General features: G+C 38.5%; 1 protein-coding gene across 3 annotated transcripts in view; it reads left to right on the plus strand.

The window, feature by feature from the left end:
- The first annotated feature begins 4,715 nt into the window (after window positions 1-4,715).
- ARHGAP5 (Rho GTPase activating protein 5) overlaps window positions 4,716-15,242 on the plus strand; it is a 77,278-nt gene continuing 66,751 nt past the window's right edge. For 2 of the 3 annotated variants that reach the window (XM_059914064.1, XM_059914066.1), the window contains exon 1: window positions 5,009-5,173. The gene's annotated coding sequence lies outside the window, so the exon portion shown is untranslated. Of the gene's footprint in view, window positions 4,800-5,008; window positions 5,174-15,242 lie in introns of those variants that run through there. The other variant, XM_059914065.1, reaches the window with a different exon arrangement.

The raw sequence follows: 15,242 nt of genomic DNA on the forward strand, positions 1-15,242 counted from the left end.
GCTAGCTGCATTTCTTTAGAATGTTCCCTGATGTTTCAGATCCATGGTTACTTGTCGCTAGTAACTCACATTTACCTACCAGAGAGATGTAATATGGAGAAATGTGGGTTGTACTTAGGGAAGGACATCTAACTCAACTTTCACAGGCTAATTCAGCAATTTCTTTAAATGATTTGTGTTTTCCAAAGTGATTATCTCAGCTGTATTTCAAAATATAATCCAAAGCCTTCTGTTGGTAATAAATCCACAGAAATCCATAAAACCTAGAGTGTTTCATATTATGATTATCAAACATTTATTGAGCTTTCTACTAGTTGTATTCTAGTTATTGTATAGGGCCAAACATTCACTTGTGATCCCTACCTAGAGGGGCTCGCAATCTAAATTTGGCCTAAAGAGAGCAGGAATAAGGGATATTCACAAAAATTATGTGTATGGTTAAATAGTCAAACAATACAAGTTCCTGTTTCCCATTGTAATGATTTACAAACTACAGTGGCAACAATCTCAAAGAGAGAATTCAGTTAGCAACCTTTGCAGTTATTTTTTATCTTTATGGGGTTAACCTTATTGGGGTTGATTAAATTCAAGCTGCGATCTTTCATGAAAACTCAATGGAGGGTCCAGATGGTCCAACAATACCTCCTTTTGTGAGAGGAAATAACTTGAAGATTTTTGTCTAATTAAAGTATTTGTGCTGGTTATTCCTTTAAAAGGAGTCTGCATTACAAATAATCTTTATAAAATGCTAATTAGTCAAAACTAGAGCTCTGATTTCACTCTTTCAGTTATGTCTGAGAACCAGAGCAGCATGAACATGACATTTTGAAACTAGACTCTGATACCATCTTTGGGATTTCAGTCTGAAAATACAATTCTGAAAAATCAACAGAACAAGGTTCTGTGGAACAAAATGCCAGGAAGGTCAACGCATTACTTTCCTACTGTTCCAGTCCCATGCTCACAATTACCTTAACTCTTGTCAAAATATTTTCTATGGTAACAGCCAAGACATAATTAGCACCTTTTCTTCATGCTGAAAATATCATTGGTAGCCATAAAACAAATTTGGAGAAAGCTTTTCAGCACCTTAACTCAGCAAATGGCTACTATGGTTATATTGTGGTCATTGGTTATTGGTATTTGCCTGCTAGTGGGAGAAACACTCCATCTTACTCTGCCTTCCCTCCTTCTGATAGCCCTAACCGTACGAGATACAGAGAAAGAGAAAAGTCTAGGGAGAAGGTGGGGATTAGGTGGGGTGTGGAAATGAGTTGTGAAATTCTATAGGAAATTAGACAAGAAACAACATTACCATGCTTTGGTTATTTAGTTATTTTCCTTTGTTATTTTCCAACTTCTTTGGGTATTTTGTCTGTAATCACGGTGATATTCTGAGATAGTTTGTTCTCCAAAAGCCTGTCTTATGTCAGACAGGCAAAAAATATGGGTCAATTTTGTCATGAATGGAAAGGCCCTTTATTTGGCTTTTCCTATGTTCTTGGTTCAGGCTACAAAAGCCAAAGTAGTTATGATCAGAGATTTCCAGCAGGGGGTGTACCTGCTTCTATAGGGTAAATTCATTGAAGCCAAATGACATCAAACATCTCAATGTGGTATGTAGTGTTACCACTGATGGTAGAAGGTGGAATTTTGATAACATTTTTTATGACTGTCATCTCTTTTTTTTTTTTTTGGTCATCTCTTTTGATCCTAAAAAGACCATGCATATTAATACTTTATTAGGATGTGTTAAAGAACTAGAAACTTGTGGAGAATATTTAAACTAAAAACCTAAAATGCCTGACTGAAATCTTATTCTGCTAATTTTTAAAAAGTAAATGAGAACAAAGCTTCAGGTGATTTTAATTATCCAGTACAGCAGAACAAGTGCTTAAATTTTTTTTTAAGATAAGAAGAGTAGTTGATCTGAGAGGGGTTGGTAATATTTACTCTATCTCTCCTGTGTGTGTGTGTGTGTGTGTGTGTGTGTGTGTGTGTGTGTGTAAATGATAAATTACTTATTTTCTCAAAGCTTTTGTTTTGGGTGGGGAGCGTTGGTGTTTAAAGCAATTTCTCTGAAGGCATGGTTCCTGATCAGTTTTAAAACATGCCATGTTGTCCTTGGGTTTTGTTTTATTTTCTGCTGTTTATTGCCTTTTATTTGTATATATGTAAGCATTTTTAACCCTAGAACTTTGCCCCCAATTCCTATTTTCAGATTTTTATGTATACAGAAAACTGTATGCTTTCTTTTTTGAGAGGAGGCAGGTACTAACATAAAAATGATACAAATTTGTTAGTTATTAAGCAGTTTACCAGTATATCAGTATTAATAAGGAGCAAAGCTGTAAAGTTCCAGACCCCTTAAATCAAGAAGGATGATGCAGGAGGACTAAGAAGTAAAAACAATGCCAGCTATGAAAATAATCTTTTGAAAACCATGACTTTTTTCCCCCTACACTTTCTGGTGTCTTCATTATGAGAAAATGAGATTTCAAAAGTCCTTTTTTTCCTCCAGTATTATGTCCTCATTCTTCAGTATCATGTCCTGTTTTAAAGAAAACAGTATTATGTAAAGAAAGTAACACCTTTAAAAGCCCTGATTTGACTTTGGTTTATATTGATACATGTCCATGGTTATGAAATTTCTGATTATTTAGGAAATAATTTTTAAAATATCTTTAGGACACCTTGTAGTACTTAACATTTCAACCTCAAAATTATGGCTTTGAATTGGCTTCTTGTACTTTTAAGGACTTTTAGTACAAAGGTCAAAAAATGCATTTAAATGCACGAACTTTCCAACCTATACAAGTGGTGTGGCTATGTAAGGCTTTAGTACCATGTTTTGATGGATCCACTCTCCGAAATTTCCTCCTCTCTTCTTTTTTCTTCCTTTTCTCTGTATTTTCTTTCATTGCAAGTTTTCTTTAGTGTCCTTTTTCCCTGCCTATGGTTTGTAACTGAAAGAAATAAGTACCTACGTACCTTACTTAACTTATTTGGTACCATTCAGATGCGAGGGAGTGATTGGAGTAATTTTAGTCACACCTTTTTAAACTTAGGGAGCAAGAGACATATAGAGAAATTAAACATCTCTTCTGCTTTTGTCTATTAAGTTTACCTTAGAGAAATATGGAGAATAGAGGGGCAGGGGTGTGGAAGAAATGAACAGAACTTCTGCTGGAATATTGTGACAGATTTACTGACAAATATTTTCTAACAGATTTTTACCAAAAGGCAGTTTTTGTTTTTCTTTACTGACAGACCGGAAATGTACTTCTGGTTGGAAGCAGCTGCATCATTATAACACTAAAAAGCAACCTTGGCTAACTTCAGTACCTTATGTAACATAAGAAATACAGAATAATTTGAATTTAAAAGACTTTTTTTTTTATATGTTAACTTTACTGATGACGAACTGTTTTCAATGCAGGAAATCTATCCCCAAAGAGAAATTCTCCCCCACGTTACTTCTTTCTTTTAAACTTAACAACAAATTGGGGTAGATTTATTTTTTTGCTCATTCATTCTTTCATCTGCTGGCAGCTATTTTAAGACCTCTGTGTAAGACGGATTCTGATGACCTTGGGAAAATCACAAGACCTCAGTTTCTTCAATGGTAAAAGAAAAGGCATTCTTCCACCGTCCTTTCTCCATCATTCAATGCCAATGCCCAGATGAGAGATACACCGAAAGCTCAGTGTACCCCCAAACTTGTGAGATTTCCACAAGTCTCGAAAAATATTGAATGTATTTAAGGCAGTATAATAAAAGCCAGGTGGCCGATGGTTCCTAAGGTTGGGCTGGTAGTGGTGTGAGCAGGGGTCTTCTGGGCCACCCCAAAATCCGCCCTATGTCTTGGCATCTCGTTCAACTTCCATAAGAATGGACTAAACCGAGGGCCTGCCTCCGTCCCTGTGCGGTGTCGACGGCGAAATGGATTCTTCTTGCTCCCACGGAGTTTTGCCTTCTGGGTGAGTATGGCACCAGGTCCCGGGCGGGTGATGTCTGTAGTTGGCCAGCGATCCCAGGCAGAAAACTGGCTGCACACACAGGAGCATACAGGCAAGTATGTCCCTGAGAACGAGCTTGGGCGCATATTTTCATCTCTTGAATTCTTTAACGCTCAGAGACCGTAGGCTGATTTATCGAGAATCATTCAGTGCCCATGCGATGTTTTGCAACGGCTAACACAATATCAGGTTCCTTTTCAGTATTGTGGTTTGCTCTCAGTTACGGCCAGAAACCGGAACAGAAGGAAAGGGAGAAAGCAGGAAAGGTTTGGAGACGACCGTGCTCAGGGCTGCATGGTCTGCAGCTTCTAAAGCGTGGAGGATGGGACGGAGGAGGAGCAGAATACGGAGAAAGGGGAAAGCAGAGGAAAAACACTCACGCCAATGGGTAAAAGGGAAAAGGTGAGAAGGAATGGAGTAAGAGAGGGAACCAATGGGTGGGAGGGGCGGAGGAAGAAGGGGGAGGGGCAGAAGCCAATGGGGGAGCCGGGACGCGAGCGAGGACGCGGCCCCGCGCGCTCACTCCCTCCCTCCTTCTCGGGCGCTCGCGCCTTCCCAGGCTCCCGGGAGACGAGGGCAGGGGCGGGGCCCAGCCGGGCTCGCGGCGCGGGAGGCGTCGCGAGGTGAGGGCGGCGGGGGCGGGGGATTGTGGGGAGGACGCTGTGGCTGCGCGCGCGCGCGCCCCGTCGAGGCTGCGCCGCCGCTCCGCCCCCGGCCGGGTGTGTGGCAGCGCGCGCGCGCGCGTGCGTTCCGGCGGTGCGCGCCGGGAGAGATGCTGAGGTAAAGTTCGGGAGAGAGGGAGAGATCCGTCAGCGCGAGGGAGCCCGAGTGGCCGCCATTACTGAGCCCGGCGCGGCGGCGGGCGCCGGGGAAAGGGGGAGGGACGGGGCAGCCGCTGGTGGCAGGGAGGGAGGGAGGGTGGGTTACCCGGCCGCGGGAGCCGTAGGGCTTGAGGTTTCGGGGCGTGTGTGTTGGGGAGGGCGGGGGGAGGTGGCTGAAGGGACGCGGCGCACGGTGAGCGCGCCGGGGAAGAGAGACGAGCAGAGAGTGGAGGAGGAGGCGGCGGCGGGAGCGCTCCCCAGGAATGTCGCTGCCGCCGCCACCGCCGGGGCCGCTGCCGTTGAGGAGAAGACGGAGGAGACCGACGGTGTTAGGTAGGACCTTGCGACTCCCCGCTCCTCCGGGCCTGCCGGCTCGCCCCATCCCCGCCGGGGACCCTCCAGCCGCCCGCTGCCCTCTGTCCCGCTTGGTCGCCGCCGCCGGTTGTAACCAGTTCAAGGGGCTGGGGCCCCGCAGCCGCCGAGGGGAGCCTGGCGCCGCGCTCGGTCCTCGCAGGCCGGGGCGGGGAGCGGCTGCCGCGGGGAGGATACGGGCGGCGTGAAGGACAGAGAGGCCGTGGGCGGGGGGAGGGGGCGCTTTCTCCACAGGTGACGGGGCAGGGGTTGGCGGAGGCCTGGTGGCGGCCGGGGATCGCGCGGGCCCCGCCGGGTGTCCGCTCTCGCCCGCCGCTCTCACTTGCTCTGGTCTCGGATGGTGCGTGGGGGAGGAAGGTGGCCGTGTCTCTTGCCCGGGTGGCTGCTGTTAACGAGTTCCACCTGGAAGGGGGAGAGGGGGTGGGCGCATATTCGCGGAGACACAGCCCTCGTTGCAAACTTCAGCGCCTTTCTGGGGGATCGGCCCTTTCACTTTTTTCCCCTCGCTCCCCCACTCCTCTCTGGGTTTCTGCTCCTAAAGCTCGGGGTAGGATATGAGAAGTTGCGCTGCGCAACCAAAACACAAGAGTCCTAAGGGTTGACTGCGACTGGGTGAGCCTTTGATACTGAGTTCTCGCTAGAATAACCTCTAGAGTCTCCCTGTTTCCACTAAAGAAAAGTATCGGGGTGGGGGTGGGGAGCTGCGCGGGAGCGCGCGCGCACTTATCCACACATAAATACACTCACTCCTTCACACCCTCCCTCTCCAGCGTTATTAGAAATGCAAGTGAGGTGGACGCTCTGGGTGCAGTTGAGGCTGAAAGGTGCTCTAAAGTCAAGGCAAACTATCAGGACGTTTAGTAAAATTTCGAGAAAGTTGTAGGAGAGAAGCTTATGCTTTTACAATATGATAGAAATCCAGTCTGGGCCCATGCTGAATATATGGGAATTTAAATGTTTTAAATTTAGGCCAAAATAGGCATGCAGATGGTGTGTACGCGCGTTTTTAAGTTTAAATTCCCAGCGATAATTGGCTTTTGCCTTTGTGATTGGTAGGAAACGACATCATTCTTTAAAAAGTGTTCAGGTATAAAACAGTGAAATACATCGCTATATTTACTGATTTTTGCTTATGCTATCTTCTACAGGTGTTGGGGGGGCGGGGTTTGTCGACTCCACTTAAATCCAAAACCAGTATTCAATTTGAATAGTATATTAGGGAGTGTTTATTTACATTGATGTTCTCCTTCATTTCAGGGAATATTTCTCTTAAGTCTCCATTTAAGATGGTTCTTTTAACAAAAATGTGATCTAGATTCAACTCTTAAGAAAAATATTTAGTTAAGTAAGATATGTTAATAAAATGTGTTTGGAAGTGTTTTGCTGTCAATTCCAGTTTATTTGACTTTAATGTGATAAAACTGTACTCTTATTTAGTGTTTTTAGATGGACATACCATATAGGTAACCTGCTAGGCAGTTTCCAGATTAAGGTTTTGCTTCCATTTTAAATTGCTTTCTCATTTTTGTCTTTTTCTTGTGTTCTTTGTAATTGACTCACATTTCTTGTATCTGTAGCATCAATAGATCAGAGGAAGAGACTGGTAAATGCAGATCACCAGAAACTTGCATAGGCCTTGGAGCATGTGACTAAACATACACGACTGAAAAGCTGGGAATACCTGTGCATTTAACTTTCAAGAAATAGCACTATTGATCAGATTGACTTAAAGCAAAAATTAGAGCAATACAGGTTACTAGATTAACAATCAATTTGGTTGTCATGTGTAGGCTACATTTTTTTTTAACCCACCTCAGCATGTCTTACCATTCTTTGTACGTTAATTTTAAGAGCACTGGGGAATGGGGTGTGTTACACTGTGATATGAGAAAGAATTGTCACAGAATCTGATATCTTTATCAATTTTTTAGCACCTCTCCCCACATTTAAATTACTTTAGCCATTTAGAAATTGTATTGCAAAATTAATATCTTACTTCTGTCACATGGTACTTATCCTAAATGTTTTCAAACCATGCCCCCACCCCCATGTTTTTATGTTTGAAAGGCAGATTTAAATCTGCACACTTGTTCTTTTGGAGAAAATTATTTTGACCTTGAAAGTTAAGATTTTTTAAGGAATAAAATACTGTACTTGCATTCTTTTTTTGGAATTGAAGTTGTGGCACAGCTTAGAAAAACAGTTTTGTAACTCACTTTTAAATTGAAAAAATTATTTCTCAAGAAGAGCTTACTAAACTTTTACTTTTTCATCGTTAGCAGGACTTAAGGTAAGTGTTGCCTTTAGTATTCGCTTCTTAAATATGAAATGGCATAATAGAGATTTTCTTGGTAGCTACAGAATGTTTTAATTTTCACAACTTCAGTTTCCATAGATATTATTTTTAAAACTATTTATTTGGGCTAATTTTTTCTTTGCCCACCAAGGAAGGATACAGGTAATATAGTTCACTCAAGAAGCGCTGTATAGTGTTGTGTTTTAGTAATGTCTTATGTTCCTAAAGGATGTTTGTAAAATACATTTGAAATACACCAAGGGAATTTGGCTTTTTAAAGAACTGTGAAGAAACTTTATAAAGTGATCCATTATTTGGTGACTTGAGTAATCAAGCTCCTATTTGTTTAAGTGAAGGTTGTTGATAATTTTCTCAAACTAGGAAAATTAAGAAAAAATAGTTCAGTGCTAAGAATTTTAAGTATGAACTTTAATTGGTTTTCATATTCCGTTCCTTGGATCCCTTATGGAGTTTTGCTGGATGTCTTGAGACTTCCTCTGATACCCCACCCTTCAAAACCAGGGCAGCCTTTATTTTTGTCTATTAAATGTATTGTATCAATACTTAAATATAAAAATTCCTTTGAAAAAAGAAATCATCTGCATTAGAAATTTTTTGAAAGCCTCCAATTTGTATTCATTAATTCAGATTATCTTTTTTGGCACTTACTGTGTGCCTGGCCTTGGGGGTACCAAGATAAGTTAGTAGTAACTTTACCAGGAATAAATAGTTACAAATACCAAGAGATGCGGAAAAGAGAACCACTGTTTCTGTCAGGGCCTCTTTGGGAAACCTTTACAGAAGAAGCATTTGAATTTGGATGTTTTGACTGCAAATAGGAGTTTGAATGTAAGAGAGACAAAAAAGGTTTTTGTTTTTGTTTTCACTGTATTTTGGAGGTTGACTGTCCACGATTCCTTAGATTTGCAGTCAGATAAAATAGGTTGTTAATATTTGGTCATGTCTGTGTGTTTTACTCCTTAGAATTAGACTGTTGGGAAAAAATTATGCATAACTTTGTAATTTTAGGGTTAAAATATGACTGGTATGTTCCATTTGGTTAGATTCTCAAGCTTTTCATCATGAAGAGTTAATGGAAAGGTGAATTTTTATTTTTCTAGCTTCGTATTAGATTTAGTCTATTTTATTATCCCTGACCAGTATTTTATTGAGCAACTAGGCACTGTGAGTGATAAAAGGAAATATAAAATATTGCTCCCTTAAAGGAGCTTACAGCTTTGGTGGGGAGTGAGCTTGACAATTTAGGAATAGTTAAATGCCAGTTAAAAATAGAGTAGAAGAGCCATATACAAGGTAGTACCTATTGATTTAAAAATTGGTGTAAAGGAGTTTAGATAAAGGAGTTGTCATTTGGAAGTTGCCTAGGATTGGGATGAGTGAGAAAAAAAGACATCAAGTTAATGACACTGTGGACCCAAAGCACAGGGGAAGTGTGGATAAATTGACAGGTGAGGGGAAAATATAAGGTAAAAATGTAAGAGCATCAGTTTGTATGTTGTGGGCCAAATTGAAGGATTGGGGAAAAGTGTTAACACAAGGTTAATAGGAGGAGTAATCGGGAAATAAAGAAATTACATCTGCATTACTGTCCTTGTTATTATATTTGGCATTGTCAAACAGCCTTGGAAAACTCATTCTTTGGCTTCTGTTAAGGTATATAGTTTGTTTATTTTCTTCCTAGTGATCCAATATTGTGATCCAATATTTTACGTTTCTTTCTATACTTGCCTTTCCAGAGTCAGGATAATGTATCTCTTTTTATTTGCTCCTTTATTTTTATTTTGGTTGATTACTAAAGAGAAAGTAGAAAATTAACATTCCTATGATCTGGGAAACTGAGATCCAGATTTCTACTCTTCTCTGTAAGTTGGTAAATCTTTGGATGCTTGTTACAAAGAGTGTTAAATCAAATGGTCTCTTAAATAATTTTCTAAAGTTTATGATCTTGAAATTGATGTTACTGATCTTGACTTTGCCTCATTTCATTTCTGTATTTTCATTTGTCTTGGTAATACTGTTACCTGAAACTCAAGTGATAGCACCATCTGTTGCTGAGACTGGTTATTTTTTCTTTAAGAAACATTGACTCATTTGTCTTTATTTCTTTTATCTAGCAGCCAGTCACCAAGATCTTTGTCTTGGACTGCTCTTTTCAGTTCTGTGATAGTTCAGGTGCTTTCAAGCCTCTAGTATATGTCCATCTCTTGGGCATTGTGCCCTACCAAATCCAATTTTGTATTCTACGTCTAATCTGGAATGGCTTCTTATTGCTCATTACAAAGTCTAACTCATGTTTGCCCTTGAAGACCTTCTATAGATCTTATATCTTCAGAAATAAATAAGAAATAAGTCTCTACTTTCCAGCATGGCAGCTGTGCTCAGCCACTCCACCCTAATCACACACCAGGAAGGACTTCTTTTTAAAATCCAAATCCAGTCTGTTTTCAGAGTTTACTCAGATCCTTTAATCTGTTGTAGGGGTCTGCAGATTATAGCCTCTGGGCCAAATCCAGCCTGCTGCCTGTTTTCATTTAATGGCTTTTTACATTTTGAAATGGTTGAGGAAACAGTTAAAAGAATAATATTTTGAAATATGTGAAAATTATATGGAATTCAAATTTCATTGTCCATAAATAACCAATCATCAGTTTTGTAAGTATTGTCTATGGCTGTAATATTTACTGTCTGGCCTTTTACAGAAAAAGTTTTCCAAGCCCTGACCTATACCAATTTGTACTGATTTTTCATTTCTTTGAATTCCTATTACATTTATCAGTTCCATAGTATAGCACACTGCCTCAGCTATGGTACTATATATAAAGCTTCTTAAAAATAGTGGGGAAAGTGTTTTTCAGCCTTTTAAAAGAAATCCATACCTCCTTTTTAGTCTATACCCCTTTTTGAGATTCTTATTTGACTCCCTAATGTTCCCATAATTAAGAATATTGTTAAACTTAATGTAGTTTGTTTTCCCTCCTGTGTAGCATTACAATAACAAACATTAAATTATGCCCTTTCCCCCTGCCTTTCAGTTCTTCAAAGTGAGAAGAAAGGACTCAGACCCTGGAAGGGAGCATATTCATAGCCTGGCTTAGTGGAGTTTCCTATACATAACCTTTGTACTCTCAAAACTTCTGACATAAAGCTAAGCAAATAGTAGCTAAGCACAGTATGTACTTAATGGGTTGCTTACATAGGTTGATGTAAATGAGGTTACTGTTGGTTCTTCTGTTTTCATCACAGAATAAGGAAATGGACTAGGAAGAGTTTAGAATAACTTTGACACCAAGTCCTCAGAGACAACATGTTGTTAGAGGAAAGTGTGGATTAAAAACAGGATAGGCAGTTAATCTATCTAGGGAATAGTTTACATCATTGCTTTTCAAATATTTTCTGCAATGAAACTTTTTCAAACAATAAATGCTTGAAATATCAAAAGATAAAAATGGATAAAAGCAAAATTACCTTTGCTGAGTAGGTTTTGGGGAGATCTCAGAGTACTGCCTACTGAGACCCTTCTGGAAGGGACCCTTCAGGCTTAATGTTTATAAACCTATAGTTTGTGTTAATGAGCAGACTAAAGATCTTGGAAAAAATACTGGACTTTTTATATTAGAATATTCTGCTGTGCTAAACCTTATGGACCCATAATGGTATGTGATTTTTGTTAATTGTGACTGCAAATATGACTTCAAGATTGTCCAGTGGTTTGGGATCCGAGTCTGGAGATTGATTCATTCAGTCATCAAATACTTGAGCACGCACTGTGTGTCAGGCACTGATGTGAGTGCTAGGAATATGGTAAAAAACAAAACAAAATCTCCATCCTAACAGTTTATCCTGAATCTTACCAAGATATGCTTCAGTAAAGACTAATTCATAGGAATGATGCCTTTAGCATTCCTTTCAACCTTAAGATAGTGTGCTTATGTGGTACAAACCTTGGTCAAAGAAAACATGGAATATGATTGACTCTCCTACAGGTGTTAACATTGTTTACTTAGCTATCTTTTATATGTTAAAATGACTTTTTCATTTCCTCTTCTAATTTTTACAGCATACATTTGTCATTGAGAATTAGCAACATTAAGAAAAGTATATTTTAAGACAATATTATGCCATATTCATCTTTTAGTATACAGTTGATGTTTTTATTCTCAAACTATTCTAGATAAGTTTACTTAAGATTGTGGAATATATGATCACCTTTGGGCTTGGATCTGCTTCTGTCTTGAATATTTGTTTATTTAAGGGATATTTTCTCTATTTGACTTAAAGAAGATGGAGCACATAATTACAGAGCTGCTGCTTCTGCGTAATTAGATCTTTGAAATGTTTTCTGTAGTAAATAGTTGTGATTTAAAAAAATTTTTAGGTGTCAAAAATAAAAATTAGATGATTATTCTGGCTGAATACAGGCATACATTTTATTGCGCTTCGCAGATACTGTGTTTTTGCTCATTGAAGGTTTTTGGCAACCCTGTGTAGAGCAAGTCTATAGATGCCATTTTTCCAACAGCATTATTTTTTAATTAAGGTATGTACATTGTTTTTTTAGACATAATGGTATCGCACACTTAGTAGACTACAGTATAGTGTAAACATAACTTTCATATGCACTGAGAAACCAAAAAATTCATGTGACTTACGTTATTGTGATACTTGCTTTCTTGTGGTGGTCTGCAACCAAACCTGCAGTATCTCCGAGGTATGCCTGTACGGTATTATAGATTATAGTTAGTCTTTATTCTGATGGCTTAATTTTTGACAAAAAATTTTGGGACCTTGAATATATGTATATTTTCTCCATAAATAGCTTTAGAAAATCTTTTAGATTAATAAATCATGATACCTATTTAGTAAACCTAACATGCTTTACTTTTTTTTTTTTTAACCGAAGATTTAAGAACATTTGATTTTAATATTTATTAGCATTCATGCATTTGTTGAATAGCTACTATGTGGGAAGGACTGTTCTGGGCTCTTGGGAGCCCAGATGATGGAATGAACAGATTTGTGCCTTTGTGCATCTTTATTAAACCTGGAGTGGGGCAGGGAGAGGGATAGAGTTAATGACAGATAATAAAGAAGTAAGTTGTATAGTAAGTTAGGAGGGTAAGCAAAGGGGAATTTGGGGAGTACTAGGAAAAGTAAGTGCAAAGGTAGGAATATGTTTAGCTTGTTGAGCAACAGTTCAGGGTTTCTCACTGTGACTGGAATAGAATGAGAATGGGGAGAATAGTATGAGAGTAGGTCAGAGAGTAAGATAGGGCTGGAGAAGGTAGATCTTGTAGAAAGCCATTGAAAGGACTTGGCTTTTACTTTTAGGAGCCACTGGAGAGTTTTGAGCAAAAGAAAGGAAGGGTCTGACTTACGTTTTAAAAGAATTACTCTGGCTGCTTTATGAACAGACTGGGGAAGGGGAGCAGGAGTGGAAGCAGAGAAATTAGTTTAGAAGCCTTTGGAATAATCCAGAGCCAGAGATGACAGTGGAATGAGATCAGAGTTATAGCAATAAAGGTAGTGAAAAGCAATAAATTCTGGATGTATTTTGAAGATAGGGCCAGCAAGAATTTCCTGACACAGTATGGTAACTTAAAAGTGTAAAATAGTTTTTAAAATATACTTTTTATTGAATAATGAGTGCAACAGTTTTGTGAAAAGGTACAAAACAAAATTTAGTTTAAATCCAGAATTACTAAGAATCTTTTCAGTTTCCTAGATCCCTTATAGAACTTAAAAACATTTTTTTTTTTTGCAGAAAACCACTTCATGTTATTAAAACTCCATTAAAAGGAGCATGTTATGTTTGAATGGCTTAAAATATCTCAGAAAACTTAGTTGTAGAGATAGCTTCATTGCAGCAGACAACTGTAGGACAGTTCCACTCAAAAATTGTACATTGTCATTAATTTCTGTAAGGATGCTTAATCTAAACATTTCCTTGAAGTGAAAGTTTATAGGATAATCTTAAAGGCAGGATGAGAAACTGCATTGCAAACTATTAAAAGCAGCACTACTGCTTAAGAAAGTAAAGATTGGTCATCAAGAGACTCATCTTAACCCCGTAACTTTGAGTAGGTCATTGTTTTTTCTTGGTTTCTTCATGAGCAAAAATCAGCATGATAGTAGATGTTAGAGAAAACGAGGTATTTTTAGTTATATGAAAATAGTTATGTCAAAAATAGAAAAGATATGTCTGGATTGACATAGTCAAATATTACCATTAAAAATATTTGAAAGGAATATTCAAATTAAATCAAACAGCCTGCCGGTAGATATTGACTATTAGCTTATTAGTGGGAACTCAAAACAAAACAAAAAAAACAGAAGGCATTCTGTTTTTCTCAGCACAGAAGAAAAATTACCTTGGTTAGTTAATGAGGGCAGTTTTGACTTGGATAGTGAGGGCCAGTGGATAATTCATGTATGTATAAACTATCCAAGTGTCTGAAAGTAAATTTCTTTATAACCTATTACAGCCAATCTCATGAGAGCTGTCTTTCTCCCTTGAGGTGGTAATAGCATACTCAAACAAATGGTAAAATCTTTTTGAGGGCAGGATGGCAACAATTTTTTTTTTTCTGGTCTAGGATTTCTGAAACATTTAAAAAATCTGAAAACACTTTTATAAATTTTAGCTTCTGAGTTAAGTAAACCTGTAAATCAAATAAAGAAGACACTGCTCTGATGAAGAGTCGGAGAGAGCAACTATTTATTTGCCCAGCGTTCTTTCCCACCTCTAGATGAAAGAATTTTCCCACCAGAAATTGAAAATCACTATATGGTGACTCATGACATAAACTCTGGATCTGACTTCAGAATACCAGCAGGTAGCCTGCCTGAGAGCATCGTTAGAAAAAAGAATATGGATGTTCCTCACTGTGTCTAATTGGTAGTTTACTGTGAATTTTGTTTGTTAACCATAAATGTCACACAAAGCTACCTTATTTTTAATTTAAACTTCAGTATTTGTAATTCAGAGACAGCCACTAACAAATTAATTAGGATGTGTTGAAGCCTTAGTATTCAAAATTATCCTCAATATAATAGAGGGTTTTTTTTGTCTGTTAGATAAAAAGCCTTCCAGTTTTCAATGACTGATGAAAGAGTGAAGACTTCATGCCTCCACTCATCTTCATTTACTTTTAAGGCCTTTTTCTTTCTGAAACTTTAAAAATTGATTTTGTGATAGTGTTTTTATTTCTACTCTTATGCTCTATAACTTTAGATAGAAAAGTATTTCAGTCTTTTGAGGTTTATGCTCTAGGAGAGCATGAATGATTCTTTTCATGTATTTCAATAAGTATATGTAAAAAATATTAACAAAGATGTGACCATTATGACAAGGATTCGATTTGTAGTTGAAACTTTTCTGCAATATTCAGGTCCATATGACGTTGTATTGTTACCTTTCTATTAACAACTTTGTGTCTCTTAAGCTGGAAAGCAAGGGACAGTCTTTGAATTGCTCTTAGTTTTCAGAATAGATGTTTGTCTACCAAAGAGTTAATAAAGAGCTATATGTAGTTCCAGTGTTTGTACTGTTTAATGTAAAAATTCCCCAAAGTAATCACTGGTTATGTTTTCTTTTGATGTACATTTAAAAGGATATCTTCTGCAATTTTTTGCTTGCTTAGTAAGAAAGAAGAATAGACCTTGTATTCCACTGTGTTTTCAATTTTTTTTCTTAATTGTTAGTTATGAATCACT

This window comes from Balaenoptera ricei, chromosome 2 (genome assembly GCF_028023285.1).
Source record: "Balaenoptera ricei isolate mBalRic1 chromosome 2, mBalRic1.hap2, whole genome shotgun sequence".
NCBI lineage: Eukaryota > Metazoa > Chordata > Mammalia > Artiodactyla > Balaenopteridae > Balaenoptera > Balaenoptera ricei.